General features: G+C 46.1%; 1 long non-coding RNA gene across 1 annotated transcript; it reads right to left on the bottom strand.

Moving 5' to 3' along the window:
- Positions 1-842: 842 nt before the first annotated feature.
- On the bottom strand, positions 843-7511 carry LOC143264164 (uncharacterized). The gene is made up of 3 exons (XR_013037693.1): positions 7206-7511; positions 1175-1266; positions 843-1101 (listed from the first exon to the last, which is right to left on the bottom strand). It is a non-coding gene; the product is annotated as an uncharacterized LOC143264164 (long non-coding RNA).
- Between the last annotated feature and the right edge of the window lie 17794 nt (positions 7512-25305).

Genomic DNA, 25305 nt, shown 5'->3' with positions numbered 1-25305 from the left:
ATGGGAAGATCGTGTAACTAGTTACAGAATATCTTCAGTAAGCATATAGAAAGATGGAGTTGTTTATTAATGTGTGGGGTATACTGTTATGAAACGGTCAAATCACGTGGCCGTAATCAAGGCAGTTTGCGTACAAGGCAAGCGGTAGCAACCAGACAGTTTTAGCTGGAGGAACAGAGGCTGCAACTCCGACTAAACTTTTTGATTAAATCGGTGGTTCAAAACAAATAAAATTATACGTTTCCTGTATGAATAGTAGTTCATCGTGCAGTGTATACTGAAATTCCTTGTTAGTGTTGTCAAAATAACGCATCCTTTGAATAACCAACTCGCGTGTTAATCCATTCGCAGGTTTTGTTTCATAGTTTGATCTAAATTAATTTTAGAAGCTTTTGAAGAATAAACCAACTCTTCGAAGAAAAAGCTTATTTTATCGAATTAATCGAGTTGTTAATTTTTATTGCGTAGAATTATTATTCAACGAAATCTACTATAAACAAAATATTAAATTTATAAATTAAATATAATTCATATTCATATAAATATTTAATTTATTATAACGAATTTTTGAGTTTCACTTCTCGTTTGAGTTCTTCTTAAACATGTAATTCTTTATTATTAACATTTAATTTGTGAAAAAGTTAAAAAATTCTAGAGCATGCAAAAACAGTGCTTCCAAGATAAATTCATAGAAATTTCAAAAAAGAAATGTATAAATATATATTTATAATATACACTGTAAATGTTAATATGAATTTGTCTAGATTGAATTGTAGAAAGTAATTAACACATGTCACAATAAAACAAGATTTGAATGTATAAAATAAAGCATTTTCTCATCATTATGGAGTTCATCGTTTACTTTCCATAATTATTGAATATAGTTCACAATATCGGTTTACACTTAAAATAAGTTTTGAAAGTAAGTGACAGAAAGCACCGTCTATATTTTCTGGAGTTGGTAGTATCGCTGCTTCAATTCAATACACGTTTCCTCTGAAACTCCTTCCTCATGGCAGAACAAACGTCCTCAATCGAATTGGCATCAGTAGATTGTATAAGCCAATTTTAGGATTTTTCGATAGTGCTACACAGAAATGTCTTTTCTAAACGTAGTATGTACCTTACATTTTATCTATTTTAAGATTATAAATATCACTAGTGAATCTCTTACATTCAGAATATTGGACTATCGCTTTTACTGTAAACCTCGTGATAAAGCTGTCTTCTAGGTACCGTGCATTGGCTGTATGTTATATTCTGGATCTGGAACATTTGTCCCTCACACAAGATTTAGCATAGAGATTTTCACTATTTTTTAAAAAATTATGGTTCCAAAAAGAATACTCAAACAAAGAAATGATCCTATTTTCTGTAGTTAGGTAATAAAATGTTTGTTTGAACAAAAATTAAAATGTTAATTTCTATCTTTGGAAACTACGATATCAAGTTTACAAACACACTCAATAACTTTCATTACAATAGATTAGCTCATCTCATTCGTTAGTTCATTTCTCTCGAAATTACCCTACTTGTAACAACGTGAACAAGGTTTGGGATTTCCTAATCAAGAAATTTAAACCGAAAATTTCAAACTGTATTAAGTAAATTTACCTCTAATCAATTGGAACTGATTCATCAGCGTTGGCTATCTACGCGTATTTGTGGGACGAAAGAGTTTAACAGAAAAATCGTTCGCAACTTAAACGCATTACTCACGTAACCCGTGTTTTTCTTCGCGCCGGAGGACATTAGTCTGGGCTTAAATGTAGTTAGAAATCGCTTGAAATTACGTTATCCCTTAAATTGTAGAGAACGTCGAGTAATGGGCGGTTAACTAGTAGCTGTGCACAAGTACGAGAAGATTGAGAGAGAAAAAAAAGGTTGGTGCGCAGAGAAAAATAGGGAAAATGGAAGAGGCAAAGTAGGTAGAAAAGGGTTAACAATTAATGGCTGGCATTAGTTTATACATTTATTTACCTTTTACCGTAGTCGTTTCGGTCGGAAAGGTAACATGGTCGAACGACCGTAGAATTGTTTTTCGGTGTGTTCACTAGGTGTGTTCTTACGTTTCGATTTCCAGTTTTTCTTGTTAGTCACAACACCCAAAATTTTAACATTTGGTGAAAAAGTGATAATTGCAAAGTTTCAGCATGATTAAATAACAGGAACCCGTACCACAATCGAGTTACTTTTATCCTGGTGTTCGCAAATCTATATTAACACAGAATATATGTATATTAAAAACTATGCACAATTTAATAATAGGCTAATTTATTCAGTATACAAGATCTTAAATTTTAATAAAGAATATTTTGTTTATAATTATTTGAAAAAAATTAATTTATAAATGCTAATACAATCAAGATTATTAGAAAATTTATCAACTTTCGAACAAATTGTATACAGCTCCCAGTTGCCTGGCAATCACATTATTCGGTGGGTCAAATGCAACGTTACATGTCAAGTTTAACGCTAAAATTGAATAATCTTATATATATTGTTGAAAACCGCATGAAAATGCTAGTATTACACGTTTAAAGAATTATATTTTTATTACAAAATGTTCACTGATACTTTCAAAATCAAACTTCAATTCGATTGTGGCACAAATTCCTGCTCTCCAATCATGCTGAAACTTTGCAATTATTATATTTTCATCAAGTATCAAAATTTTAGTGGGTGCGACAATGAAAGAGTTAAAGAAAAATATCGACTGCACACCAAACTACTCATATTCGTGAAAAAGTTAATCTTAATAGGGGAAGGTAGCCTAATTTGGACCAATTTTATATTATTCACTATATAAAAGCATGGAAGAAGTGTCAATAAAAATTAAGTAGTAGAAAAGAAACTCACTAACAAGGGACATCACCCAACCGATACACGCCGATTTTTATGAAATTTTTATATGTTATAGAACTCGAAAAAATATTTGACACTGTAACGCGTTCGATTATAATATACAAACGTCGCTCGCGTAATCACGTCGCGTCGCGGGCAAGGGTTAAGCCAGAGAGCTAGGTAAAGATGCTTGGACGTTGGTAAGGATGTTCTCAGGGAAAACCGGAGAGCCTGGTCCGCGAAGGTCCGGCTGCCCCAGAGGTTGGTTCGTTATAACCCAGGGTTTCGAGTGCCTGGTCCGCTGAGGTCCGGCAGCTCCGAAGGTTAAGGTTTGCTTTCCAGGAAAAGACTGTCTTGGCCCTGACTTTTCCCGATATTTATATTCTTTCGGACATCTGGGTCCGACCAATCACCAGCGCGCGCTGTTTTGCCCAAGGGTGTTTTATGGCATTGCCTGCCCGAGGTGCGGCGTACGATATATACATTTTCTTATAACTAATCTATATACATTATATACATGATAAGCGCTTTTCCGCTACAACACGTATTTTTTTTTATCGGCAAACATCCACTCTGAAGTGGTGAAAATAATCCTTAAAGTTGGGGTTGAAAAAATTATTTTCGCAAATATCTCGGGAACTATTAGGCCTAGACAAAAAATCAAAGTGCAAATTTTTCTGTTTTAAAAGGTCAATAATTCTGAAAAATACTGATATCCGTTTCGATTTTATAATACATAACATCATTACATCTTTTACGTTTACTATCGTTTATAATACATTAGAAGACCATTTCAAAATAAAAAACATAATTTTGAAAATGATAAAAAAAGGATATTTTCAGAGTTACTATATTTTTTACAATCGTGAGGCACTTCTTAATCACCAGATGCAATTCCTTTAATTGCATGTGCTCTAAATTATCACTTCACAGAAATACAATTTACGCGTTTAGATCTTCCGTGCGTCGAACACTGCCACCAGTACGCGCCCATAACGCGGAACATATAGGATACTTGATTCTGTCCCCATATTTTTATAGAGGCACTTATGGACCCTTAAATTCTTTTTTTAAATGAATTAGAATAAAAAATATAATATAATACAACTGCCAGAATATTATGTATAGAAGTCAGTCGTGAACCGAACGGAAGGTATAAAATGTACATACATATAACTTCAACGACAGTAATATTTTTTCCGCAAGCGAAATTAAAAATTCCAATTTATCCGTATTTTTTCTTTGGGCCTATAGTTTACGTATGCGAAATTTGATCAAAATGGTACAACGTTTTATTCAAAAATTTGCAAAATAATGTTAATTTTTAACATATTTTTTAAATAAATAAATTTTTTAAAACTCCACTTACGCCATATTATTGGCCTTTAAAAACAGAAATATTTGCATTTTGAATTTTTTGTCTAAACCTAATAGTTCCCGAGATATTTGCGAAAATAGTTTTTTCAACCCCAACTTTAAGGGTTATTTTCACCACTTCAAAGTGGATGTTTGTCGATAAAAAATATAAGTGTCAAATATTTTTTCGAGTTCTATAACATATAAAAATTTCATCAAAGTCGGCGTGTGTCAGTTGGGTGATGTCCCTTGTAAGTGTACCTTCAAAATAAAACCATTTATGAAATTTTAAATACCATTTATAATAGTAAAAAATAAATTGAAAAAAATCTTGTCATCGATCCAATTTAGGAGACTGGTTTCCTTATTTGGATCGCTAGCTTCCTAAATTGAACCATTAGCTTTTTTAACGACAATTACAACAATAGAACGTTTTAACTACAGTACTAACTCCAGTATACGGAGTATGAATCTAAATGCGACATTTCATACATTGTATCATATCTTCTTCCTTGGTTTCTTCACACAATGTACAAAACAATGAACCACCATTTCCTTTTTTATGTTTCGGCATTTTGTCAAAATTTGGTAAACTTATTTTTTAAAAGTTTTTTAAGTTTATTTGGTCTAACTGCGACTTCTAAGGACTGCTTGTTATTTTCACTGCTTTCTGGGCTATTGGCGCACTGCAAGAAGGCGAAGGACCATCTGGATTTTGATTTTTCTTTGCGGTGATATTTCTTCAAGAACTCTCCTAAATTGTTTACTCTCGTTATCACTTCTATCTTCTTTATTATCAGTGCTAGAAGTTGTTATGTGGTTGTCGAAATTGAACCGGTCCAATTTCGGCAACTGTTTTCGGTCCAACTTCGGCAACTTGAATACTTTATACTTAATATTACACAAAAGCGTCAGACTAACATAACCTCATAAAATTGTAACAGGAAATTATAGATAGATAAGTAAGCTTTGTGATGATATAATAAGACCTGTAATTACTTACGTTTGGACGAATTAACGGCTATCACTCTTACATCAAAATAACAAAGCTTGTTCGTAGTCAAACAAATAACACTTCTCTCAATGTAACCACGAGACGTTTCTTCAAAAACACGATTATCAATCTTTGGATACCACAGCGGTCCAAATTAGGCTACCTTCCCCTAAGTACATTTTGTTATGTTGTACTATAGCATATAACTGAAAAAAAATACTGAAATTGTATGTTTATTAACGATATACGCATTTGCACAGACACTTCCGATAATCTAACAAAAAATGTTAGTTGTCAAACAAAAGTTAGTCGGTAACTACAAACTGCAATATTTAAAGCTGCCAATAGTGTTTTTTTCCGGCAAAAATTCAAAACGGCTTTAGTTTCTTTAAATGGCGCAGTGTATTTTTGATTTCATGACATATCAGTTAATATAAGAGCAAGTTTTATTTAAAAAATTGAAAGCGAATTTTAAGCGAATTACGAAGTTACTCGAATTCACAAAGAAGTTCAAATTGAAATGAATCACCTTGTACAGGGTGTAACAAAATGTTTTGTCATGACTTCACCAGCTGATTCTACAGCTTTTAATCGGTGAAGATCTGTAAAAAAAAGTTGCCGCAAAATTGACCTTGACGGAAAATTTCAAGGTCAAATTTTTTTTTATTGCATCGTATAGTACTCATTTGATAAAACAAAAGTCTTAAAGGCACCATAGGTCGCAAGTGAATCCTTCACTTGGAAAAACAATGTTGAAGATTTCACCATTATTTCAGCGAATATTTCTTACGGTGTCACATTATATTGCTACGCGGTTTTTCGCGATTAGCTCGCTAGTTGCCCGCGACCCCGCTTCGCCTACGAATTCTCGAAACGGCCCTTCCGACCTAACCCGCGACCACGACCGTCGCGGCGCCTCCGCGGATTCGCAGACGAGTAGCACTTCGGCGCCCGATTCGAATCCGTTCAATATCGCTTTGATTTATTAATTAATTGGGCGCCAGACGCGTTTCCGCGTCGCGATAAGGAACTTTAACGCGAGAGACTCGAACCGGCGGCGGAACGGCTCGGTAGTTCAGTATACGTACGCGATTGTAGAGTGGCGTGATTCTTAGAGGGTAAGGAGGCTAGACGCGGAGGCGGATTTGAGGAAATATCGCGGGATAATTCGTAAGAGACCACGACTCAGCAGTATTTAGTAAAAGCAGCGCTGTTTATTGTAAATCTAATTAATCTAGGCGATGAACAGTATGCTTCCGTATCCCGACAATCAACTTGTTCGTTAATACTTAGCAAATGACCGATGTTCGAGATTCTATTCCCGTGAACGGGGTAATGCCAATTCCTAAGCGCGATACAGTCGTCGATTTTCGGAATGATACGCGACGCAATTATCTCTACGCAACTCTAATGACTAACGAAACGCGATGCAATTATTCTGCCGCGATATAACGCGACGAAACGCAAAGATTCTAACGCAATATAACGCAACGAAACGCAATTATCCTAAACGCACGAAATCTAACGCAATTAACTAAACGCGACGCGATTTATTCTTATACGCGACTTGATTCTGTATCGACGACCGTCTAAAGAGAGAAAGCGAGAACTAGCGCGACAAACTACGAAATGTCCGATACGACAAAACATGCACTTTCCGATCTGCTCCCGCGTAAAGGAGAATTCGAAATCGAGACGTGGGCACAAAATTTGCAACGCTTTCGCGAGACTAACAATAAGAAACTAAATTGTGGCTAACGCAGTACCAATCCCCCAGGTCCGATTCAGTGACCTGCCGAGTGTGGCTACCTCGGGAAGCGATCTTCCTATTTCACGATACTTCCGTATTTTCCGCCATTACTTAACCTAATTACTAGCTAACGATCAATGCCGACACTCCGGCCACGTTTTGCAGAAACGGCCGGTGATTGGCACGCCCGGTGTTCGACACCCCACGGTACGTTATTCTCGATTTCGAATTCCTTACAACGATAGAAGGTGAGGGGCTTACCGAGATGTCCTTTCCGGCGGCTGCGGTCGGTAGTACAATATATGTTTGCGAAAAGTGAATTGTGATCGAACTGTTAACGGGGCAAATGCCTAATACAGAATGCTAAACCGCGTGCCCTTATGCCGGTATTCGGACACCTCGTGATCACCCCCACCCTAGGCCGAAGTTTCCGTCTTCTCGCGAAGGCATCTTCGGCAGGACCTCCTCTTGCTCCGCGACCTCTCGTCCTCTATCGCAGGTCCTTAGCGGGGAAGCGGCAGGATAGCGGAACTTTCCTTAGGCGTACGTCGCTCTCTCGCAGACCTTCCTCCCCTTACTCCGCTGCCTCTCCTGGTCTATTGCTGGATCCGAGCGGGGTAGCGGCAAGGTAGCGGTGCGTTCCCTCGACGTACGGTGTTCCTTCGCTGGTGATGACGTCGTTATCCGTTGGTACATACAAAATAAAGCGGCGACAGATTCCGATCGTACGATATATTATATGCGCTTTGTTCTCTCTTTAGACGGTTTTTGCCCCTAAGGTAATGACAGTCCGGTCCTACGAGGAGGTTCCTTGTGACGGGTATAAAATACCACGTCACAATATATCTGTAGTAGAGTATACTTACAAGGGACATTACCCAATCGCCAATCGCCGATTTTGATGCGCTTTGAGTATGATATAGAACACAAAAAAATATTTGATACGTATTTTTTTTTATCGGCCATCGTCCATGCTGAAGGGGTGAAAATGGCCCCCAAAGTTGGGGTTGCAAAACATATTTTCTCGAATATCTCAGGAACTATTAGGCCTAGACAAAAAATTAAAAGTGCAAATTTTTCTGTTTTAGAAGGCCAATAATATGGCGTAAGTGGATTTTTGAAAAATTTATTTGTTTAAAAAATATGTTAAAAATTAACATTATTTTTCACATTTTTTTAATAAAACTTCGTACTATTTTGATCAAATTTCACATATGTAAACTGTAGGTGAAAAGACAAAATACGGATAAATTGAAATTTTTAATTTCGCTTGTGGAAAAAATATTATTGTCGTTGAAGTTATACGTACATTTTATACCTTCCGTTCGGTGCACAACTGATTTCTATACGTAATATTCTGGAAATTGTATTATATTACATTTTTTACACTAACTTATTTAAAAAAAGAATTTGAAGGTCCAAAGGCGCCTGTATAAAAATATGGCGTTCGAGTCAGATATCGCATTTGATCCGCGTTATGGGTGCCTACTGATGGCAGTATTCAACGCACAGAGGATGCGTAAATTGTACTTGTGCGAAGTGTAATATCTTCGTAATGATGTAGAATACGTGCAATTAAAGGAATGATGTTATGCATTATGAAATCGAAACGGTTATTAGTATTTGTCAGTGTATATTTTGTAAAAGTGACATAGTTTTAATTTGATTGGAACTAAAGTCAACGGGATTATCAAAGTGTTCCAATCCGCTACTGATGCAACCATACTGTAACCATGCGTACTTAAACAGTTTTTTATACCTAGTTGCGGACAATTGATTATGAATTAAAGGACACATTTTGATAATTATGTCCCATGCCCGTACATTAATCTGTAAATCTAACGTAGGCAAAAGATTTAATATTTCATGCGCAAAATTTTTTCATGTTCTATAACCACATACATCAGAATGTTGTATTAATCCAGTAGCGATTTTTTAATGCTTAAAACTGTCAAAGTTTTATTTGGCGATATGATATTTCTTATCAAAATTTTAAAAAATTAAAAAATTATTAGAAAAGTGATATTTTCAAAGTTACCCAACTTAATAATATATATTTTACAATCGTGAAGCAATTCTTAATCAACAGATATAATTCCTTTAATTGCACGTATTCTACATCATTACGAAGATATTACACTTCGCACAAGTACAATTTACGCATCCTCCGTGCGTTGAATACTGCCATCAGTAGGCACCCATAACGCGGATCAAATGCGATATCTGACTCGAACGCCATATTTTTATACAGGCGCCTTTGGACCTTCAAATTCTTTTTTTAAATAAGTTAGTGTAAAAAATGTAATATAATACAATTTCCAGAATATTACGTATAGAAATCAGTTGTGCACCGAACGGAAGGTATAAAATGTACGTATAACTTCAACGACAATAATATTTTTTCCACAAGCGAAATTAAAAATTTCAATTTATCCGTATTTTGTCTTTTCACCTACAGTTTACATATGTGAAATTTGATCAAAATAGTACGAAGTTTTATTAAAAAAATGTGAAAAATAATGTTAATTTTTAACATATTTTTTAAACAAATAAATTTTTCAAAAATCCACTTACGCCATATTATTGGCCTTCTAAAACAGAAAAATTTGCACTTTTAATTTTTTGTCTAGGCCTAATAGTTCCTGAGATATTCGAGAAAATATGTTTTGCAACCCCAACTTTGGGGGCCATTTTCACCCCTTCAGCATGGACGATGGCCGATAAAAAAAAATACGTATCAAATATTTTTTTGTGTTCTATATCATACTCAAAGCGCATCAAAATCGGCGATTGGCGATTGGGTAATGTCCCTTGTTAGATGTAAAATTTGACTTTCAGATAGTTCTAGCATGTTGTGACGCTTAGATATGCTCACAGGAATGCCAATAATCACAGTAGTTTCTGATCTCTTGTGTAGTGGATATCGTATAGTGAGTTATGGATACAAGAAGAAATAGAAGAAATTATTTCTATCGGTATAATGTTCGTCAAATGCTTCGTGCTATTGATGAAGCATTTGGGAATTATGTCTTAGCTCGCAACATATATCGGAATTATTTAGTTAATAGCGGACAGGAACATTCTCGAAATCTTCCTGATAGACGTGATTTTCAAAGACTTGAGGAACGCTTTCAAGACTTGGAAGTCACTATCAATCGTGGATATGGAAGGGCAGGACGACCGCGCGTTCACTGGAGGAAAGAGGAGCGTATTATTGCACTTGCGTATGCTCATCCCGTTATGGGTTTACGCAATATTGCACGTCGGGTTGGTGTTTCGCATATGACTGTCCATCGTATTATTCGTGATGAAAGACTACGTCCATATCGTGTTCGGAAAGTGCAAGCACTTCAACGCCAAGATTACTCCATGTGACGCAAATTTTGTCGTTGGATGTTGAGGAAATTAGATCGCGATCCACAATTTCTTGAAAATGTGTGTTTCACAGACGAAAGTAATTTTTCCAACACAAGTTACCAAAATTCGCAGAACACTAGAATCTGGGCACGTAGAAACCCACACGCGATGATTCAAACATTTAATCAAGGCCGTTTCTCAATTAATGTGTGGGGAGGAATCATTGGGAACCATATTATCGGTCCAATTTTTTTTCATAACTCCTTAACCGGAACACGTTACCTTAATTTTCTTCGCACGCGATTCATAACACAGTTGAGACAAGTTATACCACATCATAGACGTCGTCAAATTTATTTTATGCATGATGGTGCCCCACCGCATTTTATTAGACCGGTACGTGAGTTTTTATCAGAAATGTTTGGAAGTAGGTGGATAGGTCGTAGACCAGCACCTCATTTGTGGCCGCCTCGCTCTCCCGATCTTACACCTATGGACTTTTTCTTTTGGGGAGCAGTAAAGAATCTGGTTTACCGGTCAGGTCAACAAATTAGAAGTATGGGGTAATTGAAATTGCGAATAAAAAACGCTTTTCGCCGTGTGGAGCAAACTACCAATATTTACGAAAAAGTTCGCAACAATTTAAAAGAACGATTGAGGACGTGCCTACGCAATAATGGTGGACATATCGAAGCCGGTAATCAAGCAAGATTGTTAAGGTGCATAAATGTCGATGGTTCTATACTGTGGCAAAGAAGAAACCGCTCAAGACGCAGAGGACAACTCTAGAAACAGTTAACCTCGTTTTTCAAGTGAAGGATTCACTTGCGCCCTATGGTGCCTTTGAGACTTTTGTTTTATCGAGTGAGTACTATACGATGCAATAAAAAAAAATTTGACCTTGAAATTTTCCGTCAAGGTCAATTTTGCGGCAACTTTTTTTTACAGATCTTCACCGATTAAAAGCTGTAGAATCAGCTGGTGAAGCCATGACAAAACATTTTGTTACACCCTGTACATAACAAAAATTATCGGACACAAATATACTTCCCGCTATATTCGCACATAAATACACTTCTATCTTATTAGACTTATATAAATACAAAAACTATATCGTTTTTGGAATTTTTAAAATGTTTGTTTAATGTACCTTCCATAATCTTTTTTCGTTTTTGTGAAATGTGTAAAAAAATCAATGAAATTAAGTGAGATTGACTGCATGTTTCTGCATTCTTTGATTCCTTATTTAAGTTTCTCTGTGCACATAATTGTAATACAACTATCTAAGAATAGAGAAATTAAATCACATATGGTAGCTGACGTTGATTTACTTTGAGTTCTATTAATCCATGGAAATAGAAAAATGTCACATTTCCGATTCTATAAATTTACGGAAATAAAGAACAAGGTTCTAAGCTGGTTATGGAATTTTATTTACACCGCATACTAGTTAAGAGACATTTAATGTAATATCGCACTAAGGGTTTCACCATGTGCCGGTACACTACGTGTCATAAACATGCTGGTCCCCTAGATCATGAATAATTTAGCGTTTAAGAAATGAATTACGCGACGTTACTGTATTAATAGTGCTATAAAAAGACCGTTAAACACAGTACCATGAGTGTATTGCAATAAACATCTGACAAGATGGAAATGCTTTAATTTGTGTTTCATAAATAACTATAATGTAATAACTGTTAGTAATAATCATTTTATATTGATTGTGATATACGAGGAATAAACATTTTATAATAAATTATCACACTTTTACCACTGCAAATTGTACAAAAAATATTTCATGTTTGCAACGAGATTTTGATTATATTTTCATCTATAATATATTGTTTCATGTTCCAGAAATTGCAATTATTAATTTTCTCTATTGATGATCTTCTTTTTTAGGAAGACAAAAATCCTATTACGGACACCTGGGAAGGTAGCCCAGGTAGTGTAGGAAGACTTTCAGCGCCCCTGGAAGAGGGACGGTTTCCACGCATACCCACTAAAGCTGTCTCCTGCCCCCGCCACAAGGGCGCAGGGTGGCGGCAACCCGGCAGGCTTTCCTGTCGTTGGATATAGTCCCCCTGCGCTAGACCATCGCTCGCATGTTGTGGAAGAAAGACTACCCCCCCCCCCCCCCCTCCAAACCCCTCCCGTATGTGTTCCATGTGCGAGGAATGGATGCTCTTACTCAAAGCTCGAGGAGATACGTCAAGGTCCAAGGGGAGGCTCCCGGGCATACGCACTGACCTCCAGCTTAACTTTGTAACGCCCCCCGGCACCGCCTCCCGGTGAGCTCGAACATACGGCGAACCGTGACCTCTCCTCACCATTTCCCACCTAATGTCATAATGCGCTGTCTATTTCTATGCCTATCTTATTTGTTTCCCCATAATTCCCCCCCCCCCCCCTCTTCCCTGAGCAAGGAAAGTTTTAACCTTCCAACAACCTCCTGTTGCATCTATGTATCCTACATGTATGCTACTCGTTATTCCGTGAATTTCCGCTCATGAAAATTTCGCACGCGTACTGCTGCCTCTGTTTGTCTAGCTATTGCTGAGATTTGCCTCGTCTCGACTGTTGCCTTTTTTTTTGAGTTAGGAAGACAGAAATCCAGTAACGGACATCTGGGAAGATAGCCCAGATAGTGTGAGACTCTCGCTTCCGGCGCCCCTAGAAGAGGGACGGTTTCCACGACCTACTCACTAAAACTGTCTCCCGCCCCCGCCACGAGGGCGGGGGATGGCACCAATCCGCCAGGCTTCCCTACCGGATACGGCATAGTCCACGTGGTCTAGACCATCGCTCGCAGTTGTGGAAGAAAGACTGCCCCCTCCTCTCGCGTATGTGTTCCATGTGTGGGGAATGGATGCTCTCAACCACAGGGTATTGGTCCTAGGGGCTGCGTCAAGATCTAGGGGAGGCTCCCGAGCAAAATGCGCTGACCTCCAGCTGACCTTGTAACGCCCCCTCGGCACCACCTCCCGGTGGGCTCGAACATACGGCAAAAAACCGCGACCTCTCCCCACCATTTTCTACCTAGGTGTCATAACATGCTTTCCTATGCTTAATTCTAATTCATCGCACTTTCTAATTACCTGTTTTGTTCTCGCGTTTCGAAAATTTCGGCTCCCCGCCCTCACCCCCACCCCCACCCCCCTCTCCCAACAAGAAAGTTGCCTCCTTAGTATATCCTATCACCTCTGTATATCCTATGCTATTTCCAACATCTGATTTTCCGCTCATGTTTTTTAAATTTCCACGCACCGCTTTCCATCGCGTTTTCGCGATGTTTCCCTTCCCTTGCTCCCTTTTAACCCTTTGCGTTATCGCCGCTTACCGATTTTCCCCGCATTTCTTATTACGTCCCAGTCTTCTTCCACAACGCTGCATGAGCCCATTGCTCTCAGTAAAAATTTCTCCTTCCTCTCTCCTGTCAATTCCACTCGGTCCCTGTTGTCGCCCCCTAATGGTGCCATGACCAGGCTGACGACTGGGTTCCATGCTGAATCAACAGTTGATCGGAAGGGTGCTCGATTCGATTTGATCTCTCTCCCTTCTCTCCCCCGCTCCGTCGGTCACCGTTTTGTGCCCCCTAATGGTGCTATGACCAGGCTGACACCGGTTTCCTCCTTCGCAGGTTTGAGTCGTTCGATCGATCGTGCCTTATGTTTTCTCCTTCTTCTCTCCCGCCGATCCCACTCGGTCCCCATTGTCGCCCCTAATGGTGCCATGACCAGGCTAACGACTGGGTCCCTAGTTGAATCAACAGTTGATCAGAAGGGTGTTTTGCTCAACTTGACCTCTTTCCCTCCTCTCCCCCGGTCAGTCGGTCCCCGTTTTGTGCCCCCTAATGGTGCTATGACCAGGCTGTCACCGGTTTCCTCCCTTGCGGGTTTGAGTCGCTTGATCGGTCGTGTCTATATTTGTTTCTCCGCTTCTTCCACTCCTGCTCTTCCTCTTCTCCCTCTCGCTGTCCTCTCGCTTCTTCCCCTCCTCTTGCCGTTTGAAAAGCGCACCATGCCTCCGCCGTCTTGCTTGTTGCTGCATCCTTTCGCTTCACCCTTTAGGGCCGCTCTCCAAGTGCTTGCAGCGTTCCTACCTTCGCCATGCTGGATATTCTCAATGCGGCCCCTTTTTTCCACCATCGTTGTGACTTCGGAGTTTCCAGAGTGCTGGAGCGTTTTCCGCAGTTCTTCCAACACTTTTCCGCCATTTTCCCGCTTTGCATTGTTCCTCTGCACTTGCGCACGTGGTCACGTATATTCCCCTGTACCCGCAACACTCCTAGCACTTCACTGCACTCCCAAAACACTTTCCTAACACTACACCGAATTAGTTGCCTATCTGTTAGTTATTTATTATTTATTTGTTAGATAAAAAGTCTTTGTGATAATTAGCGATCCGTATTCTTCGAAAGTTCTGGGTTAAGTCCCCTGCTGTCCCTCAAGGTCCGCTTAACGAAGGATACAATATCCTCCCCACTCTGTGACCATATCCTACTAGAATACCCTAATCTCTGTGTACGTGCCATGCAGCACCATGATGTCGGGTCATCGGCCACGAGACACGACACCTTCGGTGATCCTCAAAGAAGAAGGCATCGACCTCTAACCATAACGTTCGCGACTCTTAGAATTCGTCGCGGTCCTTAGCTATCGGTTACCACCGATCCTTAGCTCGATGACGGACATGAGTTTATATTATCGTCATCCCAAGACCCCTAAGAACCGGGTCAAAATCCGGGATACGATGACCCTGACACGTGTGCCACCTTTGCACACGGCTTGACGCTAACATATTATTTATTTATTTATTAATCTACTAATCACTTCACTATTTATAATAATTTATTCGTTAAGTATTAATTAATTAATATTATTATTATTATTATTATTATTAATCTCATTCACTTCATTTATTTATTAATTAATTAATTACTTCCTTCTTTCACTTCGTTCCGTGTCGCCTCGCCTTTTCCTCTTCTCCTCCTCGCTGTCTTCTTGCTTCAACCTTTCCGTTTGCCATTTGAAAAACGCGCCATGTCCCCGCCATCTTGCTTGTTGCCGCGTGCCTCCGCTTTGCCCTTAGGCTTCGACCTTAAGGGCCGCTCTGCATGCGCCTGCAGCGACCCTTCCTCCGCCATGTTGGATGTTTGCGAACCGGCCTTTACGCACTACGCTTTCCCTTGCGCGGAGATGCCCACGTGTTCGTATGATATATCGAAGCTGGCTCGACCGACGCCATTATTTATTTACTATCAAATCACGAAAATACGAAAATAGCCAAAACTAATCACCGCGTGCATTCAATATGCCTCATTCGCCCTTTCCCGCACTCTAAATCCCTACTGATATTAACATTATTTAATTTATTTAATTTCTGCGACTTTCTCTCGCAACTTCGACATGTCGCACGACCACGTGTTCGCGCAAGTCCTTCGAGGGCAACTTTCACCCTTAAATTGCACTATTTTCACTTGCGATATATAAAAATAATCGTGTTTAAGTCGCGCACATATTTATTTTATTCCGCGATCGGCCCGAATACTCGTTTTCTCGCTTTCGATTATTCATGGGTTTGCACCCCATGCTTTTCCTCGCGTCGCGTGGAGGTCGCCATTACCGAAATTTCGTTTTTTATTTATAAATTCATTATTTTTCCTCCGATTTTAACAAAACTTCACCGCTCACTTCCCCCACGGTCTCCCCTCACTTCACAACACTATTTATCACACTTTAACCACTTTTTCCCACCAAACTTGAACTTTATCGCGGAGCGAATATGTGCGCTCGCCACGACAGCCAGTCGTACTCCTCTCTGCGCCTGGCATCGCACGAAACGTATGTGGCTAAGGTAGAGCTGGCCACGCGGTGGGCCACGTCGGCAACGAAGGTTTTGGAGGAGAACCGCGTCCTCCGAAAGAACCTGGAGGAGATGGGAGAGGATCTCCGCCGCCTGCGTCAGGAGATGCAGACGCAAGGTCGTGAGACTGCCCCACCACAGGAGAATTCAGTGCCGCCGCGTGCATTGCCTCGCCGATCAGCGAGGGCCCCACCCTCTGCGCCGTTGGAGGCGGTTGCTGCCCCATGGGTGGATGCGCTATCGTCGGATCAGCTGCTGCAGCAAATCACGCAGCAGATCACGCAGCTGATCGACCAGCGCTCGCAGCGATGCGTGCGGAGATGCTGCCATTGGCGACGCCACAACGGCAGCGGCAGCCTCCGCAGCCGCAAAACTTGCCGCAACAGCCTGGTACCCCTACCGTCCCAATACCATCATTGGGCGGGACTGGGGCCGCGAGGAAGAGGAGGCGGAAGCGATTGACGGCCCCTCCTTTATCGAGTAAGCGGCCTACTCCAAGTCCGGCCGTTACTACGACTCGGACACGCCAGAAGGTTACTGCGGCGGCTGCTCCGCCGCCTGCGCAGCTTACGACCCCAACCGTGACCCCGACCGAACTATCGTCGACAGTGGCGAGGCCCAAAGAGAGGCGCATAGCGACGACCGCTGCGACATCGGTGTCGGCGCCTAAGGCGTCACGCTTAGCATTAGTCCGTGGCAGTTCAAAGGCGCAGCGTGGGCCGTCCGGTGCGAAGACACTCCCTCCGCGCCCTCCGCGTACCGCAGCCGTCGTGGTTACGATCCCCGAAGGCTGCGTGACAACGTACGCGGAGGTACTTGGGCAGGCCACTGCCAAAGTTGACCTGGCGGCCATTGGCGTGCCGCCAGTAGTCCCCAGGGTGGCGGCTACCGGGGCTTTCAAGTTTGGGGTCCCGGGTGCAGATGGTGCCGCCAGGGAGAATCTGCTCGCTGCCAAACTGGTGGAAGTGCTGGCGGGCACGGGAGTCAAAGTGGCCCGGCCGGTCAAGACGGCCGACCTGCGTGTGCGGGGGCTGATGCCCTCGGTCACGCCACTGCAAGTGGTAGCCGCGGTCGCTCTGACTGGCGGGTGCCAGCCCGGTGCGATCCGGTTCAGTCGTGGCGGGCTGGGGACCTTATGGGTGTGTTACCCAGCGATCGCGGCTCGCAAGGTGGCCCTGGTCGGCAATTTGGTGGTGAGGTGGACCCGCGTGCCTGTCGACACGCTACAGGCTCGCCCCATGCAGTGCTACCGCTGCCTGGAATTTGGGCATGTCAGGCAGCGGTGCACCAGCACTGCGGACAGAACGGGGCGGTGCTACACGTGCGGCGCAGTGCACCGCCCCGCCCAGGTGCGCAGTTTGTGCCGACCAGCGTAAACCGGCGGACCACCGGACGGGCACCCAGCCGTGTGTGGTTGCAACGGCGACGTCAAAGAGAGGGCGCCGCCGCAGAGGTCAACGGACCCGAACTGCCGCAAACTTTGCGGCGGTACAAGCGCCCCCTGCTGCGGCAGCAGTTGCGTCCGCAACGGAGGAGGTCCCGCCGGCAGGTGTGGCACCGGAGAGCCCGCCGGGTGCTGTGACGGCGTAGTTGTTGGCGCCGATGGCCCCATGGACATCGCCTGAGATGGGGCCCACGGGCTGTATCCTTCAGGCGAACCTGAGGTCCAATCAAACTGGACCGGTGACGAATTGGCCTCTGTCGCCATTTTTTGAAGTGGCGGCCAGGGATCCCCGCCATGCTCGCTCGTTGAGCGAGGACGGGGATTCGTGGCTGCTAATTGGGGTGACACTGTGATGATGGGTATTTACGCTCCTCTGAGCTGACCCGTCGCGTCCTTCGAGGTGTTTCTGGACAAGGTCGCGCTATACGTGTCCCGCTGCCTGCCTCGTCCAGTCATTGTCCTGGGGGATTTGAATGCTAAGGCTACAGCCTGGGGATCCCCCAGGACAGACGCGAGGGGTGATACGGTGCTCGACTAGGCGGCAGGACTGGAGCTCTGTTTGCTGAACACGGGCTCCGTCCATACGTGCGTGCGACACAATGGGGGATCCATAGTTTACCTCACATTCGCTTCCGCCACTGCTGCGCGCCGTATTTCGGGGTAAAGGGTGAGAAGGAGATGGAGACACTTTCGGACCATCGTTATATAACGATGGTCCTCTCCACCACCCCGCCTGGCGAACCCCGGGGCCGCCCGGATGAAGAAGCGCGACAATCGTCGCGTTGGTTACTCCTTAAGCTGAACAGGGACGCCCTGATGGCCGCTGCCCACGTCGTGGCCTGGCACCCAGATTGTGGCAGGTCAGCTGACGGGCAAGAGGGGACCCGGTGGCTTCGCCGCGCAATCACGATGATTTGCGATGCGGCGATGCCACGTGCTGGCCCCCCGGGAAGGAAATCAGTGTACTGGTGGTTGCTCGAAATTGCTGAGCTTCGCAGCGATTGCGTTCGGCCGTACCGCCGGTACCCCTTGCTCGTCAGCGTCGTAATGAAAATCCAGCGTGGGTAGCTACGCTGTACGGGCTCTACCGTGAAAAGGTCGTAGCCCTGCAGCTGGCCATCAAAGTGGCCAAGGCCCAGGCGTGGGAGGAGCTCCTCGCGACTCTTGATAGGGATCCGTGGAGGCGTCCGTATAAGATGGTCCTGGGTCGTTTGCGACCCTGGGCGCCCCCTCAGACGGTGTCTGTTCCAGGGCCCAAGCGGTTCGGCGCGTAGGCCACCATCAATAGTTTTTACTTCAGAATACGGGTCACTTGTTCAGAATACGCTTGCACGGTTTGGAGCGAGAGTCGAAAAAGTGAATCGTGAGTTAGAAAGTTCCGCGTAACGCAACGTAGCATAACCAATGTAGGGTGGTTCGGAAATCAATCAAAACACCATTCGAGTGAGACCCTGCACTCCTCGAACAGGCCACGGTAGGGTGGTTAAATCATACATCACACACTGTTCGGGTGAGTCCTACACCCTCGAACAGGCCACGGTAGGGCGGTTAAATCATACATTGCAACATTATTCGAGTGAGTCCTAGACCCTCGAATCGATCAACGTAAATAATCTCACGCAACGAAAATTATCACGCAAATCGAACAACATTGAGCGAGACCCTGCTCTCCTCAAATCAATTCACAATCAACTCAACCATACACATAACGTATACATACTCGTACACATTTTCACCGTAGAATCGTTAACGAATACATATTTTTTGTTAGGGGTTTTTTATGCCGCAAGGCTTTTCCCCCTAATTCGAATCATACGAGCTATCATGATAAAACTATCATGATTTTTGAGGCTCAATTACGACTAAACAATTTTTATTTACCCTCTTCCTCAATCGAATACATCCATTCTTTTGAAATACGAAATTTCTCCATGTTGGAAAGATTTCGATGATACAGAGTCGCTTGACCCCCAGTTTGTGGAGCAGGTGGTGGGCACCCTGTTTCCACAGAGCGTGCATAACGCGCCACCTGCGTCCACGTCGGACCCCGTCATCTGGTCCGACGAACTGGGGGTCACGGACGAGGAGCTCGCCGTGGCGCTGAAGCGGCTCGGGGCATAAAACCGCACCCCGGGACCGGATGACGTCCCCGGCAGAGTCTAGGTCTTGGCTGCGGGCGTCCTTGGCGCCGCGCTGAAGGGAGTGTTTAATACCTGCCTTGAGCGCGGCGACTTCCCCGCAGAGTGGAAGACCGGACGTTTGGTCCTCTTGAAAAAGCAGGGAAGACCCGCGGATTCTCCCTCCGCGTACAGGCCCATATGCCTGCTAAATGAGGCGGGAAAGCTTTTTGAACGTATCATAGCTTCCCGCCTCGGCAGGCACCTGTCCACGGTTGAACCCGATCTGGCTGATAACCAGTACGGCTTCCGTAAGGGACGTTCTACGCTTGACGCGATCGAGCGCGTCAAATCCCTCGCGGAAGCGGCAGTTTCCCGGAATGGGGTGTGTGTGGCCGTATTACTAGATATCATCAACGCCTTCAACACCCTACTCTGGACCGCCATTAGGGAGGCACTTGTTCATCACGACGTGTCTCTCTACCTAAGGGCGGTGATCGGGTCCTACCTGGAGGACAGGAGGATTGTGTACACGGGCCGGTACGGCAGTAAGCGGAGGGAGGTAAGTCGTGGCGTACCCCAGGGGTCGGTGCTTGGACCGATTCTATGGGCCTTAGGGTACGACTACATCCTGCGGGTCGTTCTCCCCGACGGCGCGTATGTCGTCTGCTATGCGGACGCTTATTCTTGCCGTCGGGGAGACAATTGCGAGGGCCATTCGTCTGGTCGAGGTGACAGTTACCGTCGACGTCGCGTGGATCCTAGAGCTGGGGCTGAGGATAGACACCCGGAAGACCGGGGCTATGGTCTTCCATGGCCTGCCCCGGTCGTGGACTATGCCCCAGTTGTGGGTCTGGGTAGGTGAAGCCTGGGTCGAGGTCGGGTCTGAAATGAAGTACCTTGGACTCGTTCTCGATAGCCGCTGGCGCTTTGAGCGTCACTTCGATTGCTTGGTCCCCTGAGTGGAGCAGGCGGCGGGTGCATTATACCGCATTATGTCCAATCTTGGGGGACCTCAGGAGAGGATTTGCCGTCTGTATGTGGGGGTGGTGTAGTCGAAGGTCCTGTACGGCGCAGCCGTATGGGTGGCCGCTAAGATGGCCCGCCGGTTCAGCAGCAGCATTATTTTGCTGCACCGGCTGCAGAGAAGTATGGCCATCAGGGTCATTAGAGGATACCGCACCATCTCCTACGCGGCGGCGATGGCTCTGGCGGGCCTGATACCATTTGAAATGCTGGCGGTGGCGGACGCGTTAGTCTACACGCGCGTCCGTGTAGTCCGCCAACTCACTGGTACCCCGCCAGAGCCCACAGCAATCGAAGCGTTCAAGCGCCAGGCCCGACAGCTGGCTGAAAATGGGCGGCGACGCGAGCTGCGCCGTTACGCCGATAAGCCGGTTGTTGGGGCTCTCCTGCCGCTACTATCAGAGTGGCAGGAGAGAGGTCATGGTAGGCTCACCTATCGTATGACGCAGGTGATTCACCGGACATGGTTGTTTCGGTGAATACCTGTGTCGAATCGGGAAGGAGTCGGCGACGGCATGCCATCACTGTGGGGAAGGAGTAGACACGGCGCAGCACACACTGGGGGAGTGCCCCGCCTTTTCACAGCTGCGGCGTGTCCTGCACTAACAAATCGGGCACGACCTCTCGCTGCCAGCAGTATTTGGGGCAATGCTCCTTCTGTGAGCAGGTAATGCTCCAGAAGGAGGCCGCAGAGCGGACCAGGCGCAGGCCGGTCCGCTCTGCCACGAGAAAGGGTAGCACCGGGGCCGGAAGGTTCCGGTCGTCTACCGCAAGACGTGCGGGGGATGTTCGGCGGCCCTAGGCCGCCGATCGTCCGGGTTTTTAGCCCGGCGGCTGTTGCAGCGGCTCCGGGGAGGTCTTCCGCTTCCCCTTGCAGAGCCGCCGCTGGGGTCGTGGCGTCCTGGGTAGGGATCCTAAAATTGGAGCTTGTAGTTTTGGGAGAGGTTACTGGCCTCCCTCGGGAAGTGCTCTGTGCACAGCGAGGGCGCTTTTGGAGGGGACCCAGTTGTGTTCTTTGAGCGTTCCTGGGACCCCTCCTAATGCGCCGAGGACCACAGTGGGGGTTTTAGCCGTTAAAAATCCGGCATAACCCTGCGCCCTCCCCCAAGGGTGCGGGATATCTTTTTGAAGATTTCCCCCACGTAAAAAAAAAGCTCCTAGTCCATGACCACTAGCGTCGGGCTGGAAAACGAATGGCCGTTCGAAGTCTGGCCAGACCAATATGGGGGCTGTGGCCACCTGGTGTCGTAGCTCCTGGAAAGTGGCTTCCTCTACCGGCGTTCAGATCCAGCGCTGGCGTTTCTGGAGGAGCCGGTTCAATGGAGCGGTCAAGTCCGAGAACCGCGGGATGAATCGCCTATACCAAGATACTGCTCTCGGGAATCGCTGCAGCTCTTTTGCGTTGGTTGGAGCCAGGATCTCCCGGATGGCCTGCACTTTCCCGGGGTCGGTGCGTATTCCCTGCCCTGTGATCATATGGCCCAAATACCAGCTCGGTCTTTCCAAAATGGCAATTCTCGGGGTTGGGGGGGGGGGGGGGGGGAAGTCAGCATCTCGAAATCTCTGGAAGACTTCTCTCAGGTTTGTCACGTGCTTCTCGAAGGTCCTCCCGAGAACGATGATATTGTCGAGGTACATGGGTCGAGGTGCATCACCGTAAATTCGAAGAGTCCACATTCTGGCACCGTGAAGGCGGTGATTGGCCGGCTCGAGAGCTCCAAGGGGACTTGCCAGTACCCATCCGCGAGGTCGATGGTGGAAATGTAGCGGGCCTCCCGCAACTTCTCCAAGGTGGCCTAGACTTGAGGCAGAGGGTAGGCGTCCTTCTCGGTTCGTTGATTGACCTACCTGAAGTCGATGCAGAACCGGTATTTGCCGTTGCGCTTTCGGACCAGTACCACCGGGGAACTCCATGAGCTCTGTGACGGTTGGATGATTCTGGCTTTCAGCATGCGGTCGACCTCGGCGTCGATGATGGCTTGCATGGCCGGGTTCCTCGGCGTATAACGGTGCTTGAGGCGCTCAGCTCCTTCCTTCAGCCGCAGACGATGCTTGCTCCACGTGGTGATGGGTAGCAGCCGCTGGAATCGGGGCACTTTCTCGTCCAGTAGTTGCTGCAGGATTCGGGCCTGTTCCGTGCTGCAGCCCGTGGGTCCGACTGCTTCCAAAGTCTCGCTGGTGAAGGTCCACCGGCGGGATCCTATCTGGATGGAGGCACCGAGCTGCTTCATAAGATCCACGCCCAGCAGCATTACGTGGCCCATGGCGGGTAGTGCGGCGTAGCGGTGGCTCAGTTCCTTGCCGTTAATGGTGGCGGTGATGGTCATCTCACCAGCGGTGGCTGCCTGACTTCCGTCGGCGACGCACACTTCTTGGGGCACCTGGTTCCAGTGAGCGCCATACCACTGCCAGTAGGCTGCCAAGTCGCTCCGGATGTAGGATCGGGTGGCCCCAATGTCCACCAGAGCTTGGCCGGTGTATCCCCGGACCTCGAAGGTTAAGTAGATCCGCCGGTCTTCTCTTACTGGTTGGCGGGCGGCGTCTGCGGTTGGGCCGGTCGGACGCCGCCTCGCGGGCCGATCAGCTCGTCGTTTCCCTGCCTGCCTCAGAAGGGATAGTTCCTGGTCTGTCGACCCTCGGGGGGCCCATGGCCAGACCACACTGCTATGGGCCATAAAACCATTGCGCATGGTGTTGCTCGATCGCAGGATCGAAGGCAAAGTGCAACCGCTTTGGTATGTACATACGTGTGGTAGAGTTGAGAGGAGCACATTAGGTGCCATCTTGACTCGACAACCAAGGGTTCGCGTGACGGGGCAGTCGCTTGAGGTGTCGGAGCTTGCCCTAGTATCCGCGACGAAATCCCAGAGACCACGCATCGCATACCCTAAAAAGCCGCCTTGGTGCTACCCAATCCCAGAACGTCTGGGTAACGGATGCCTTTGGTGTGCAGACTTGCGTGGAAGAGGTGTCGTGATGAGTGCCCTCGGCGGTTCCCCATCAAACGCCGTAAGAGGAGTCCTACTTACATAGGATTGTCCGTTGGATGAATGCACGGTCGTCGCTGAGGTGTCAGAGTGATAGACCCAGTCACTCTAGTATCCGAGACGAGTCCGTGATGCAGACAGCACGACTTTCACCCATAAAACTGTCGTTACGGAGCTACCCAATCTCAGGTTTCTGAGCAACGGATGCCACCGGCAGAAATTGATGTGCTGTAGAGGAAACCCACCCTTCGGGGTCACGCCCTCGACGGTGACCTGTCTAACGTTGCTTGAGGTTCATTCTCGCTATCACAGGCAGTAAGAGTGGCATGGAAAGCCCCACCGGGATGTGGACCGGAGCCATATCAATTTGGAAACCCCTACTACTCTTAGGGGTACGGTGGGCCAGATACAGACTAAATCTGTCGACCCTCGGCACCTCAACGGTGTAACCCAGTTGGACATACCGGTTCTCGTCCGATCACCGAAGTCAAACAACTGTGGCCGCGGGCCGAAGAAGGATGGGTGACCGCTCATTTTTCGGAGGACAACGTACTGTTGGGGTACCTACCATGGTTTTCTACGGTCTGTTGGGTGTTTTTCTACCTGAATGGCAGTATGGGAGCTTAGATTAGAATTCCTTACACAGCAATGGAGCCAAGTGAGGTCTTCCCCTCGCTGATTGGATCAGGTCTCGACTCTTCGGTGGTGGCGTAGCTGGGGGTGGATGGGTAGTCGTTTGCATATGGGTGAGGTGGCATTTCCGCGCCCTGTTCTGCAGGGCCGGATTCACATTAACTCTGTCCCTCGGCCCCGCAGTGGCTGCAGGACAGTCGGCCAGGTCGTCTGCACTCGTGGCGGAAGTGTCCTCGTTGCCCGCACCTCCAGCAGCAGGTCTCCCGGTCGTATCCGGATGCCACCTCGGTGGCTTGGCTTCGTGGTCGGAGCGGCGGAGCTGTCTCGGCATCTCGCTCCAGTTTTTCGCACTCGTTGATCAGCCGAAGTAGTTCCGAGCGTGTCCGGATATCGGACCGCCGAATATACCGTCGGTACTCGTGGTGGAAGTTTTGGTAGCATCGGTCCAGTTGCTCCTCCACCGAGAAGCCTCCGTGTTGTCGCAGCATGGTCCCTATATCGAGCAAATAGGTGCGCCCGAGTTCCCCTGGCCGCTGCTGTCAATGTAGGATCTGGTCCTTCAGCTTCTCAGGTTGGTAATCTAGCAGGAATTCCTACCGGAAGATGTCCACGAACTCGGGTCACGATGTCCAGGAGCCCCGCAAGTTATGGTACCATACGAGAGCTGGTCGTCGTAGCAGCCCTGGCAGGCATCGCAGGATACTGTCGGCTGGCAGGTGGTAGGTAGCCTGCAGAGACGCGCCGACCGCGGAATAAAATAAATATGTGCGCGACTTAAATACGATTATTTTTATATATCGCGAGTGAAAATAGTGCAATTTAAGGGTGAAAGTTGCCCTCGAAGAAGCACTTGCGCGAACACGTGGTCGTGCGACATGTCGAAGTTGCGAGAGAAAGTCGCAGAAATTAAATAATTTAAATAATGTTAA

Source organism: Megachile rotundata, chromosome 3, assembly GCF_050947335.1.
Source record: "Megachile rotundata isolate GNS110a chromosome 3, iyMegRotu1, whole genome shotgun sequence".
Lineage (NCBI taxonomy): Eukaryota > Metazoa > Arthropoda > Insecta > Hymenoptera > Megachilidae > Megachile > Megachile rotundata.
Note: the sequence above shows the minus strand (reverse complement) of the source record. Positions and strands in the feature narration are given on the sequence as shown.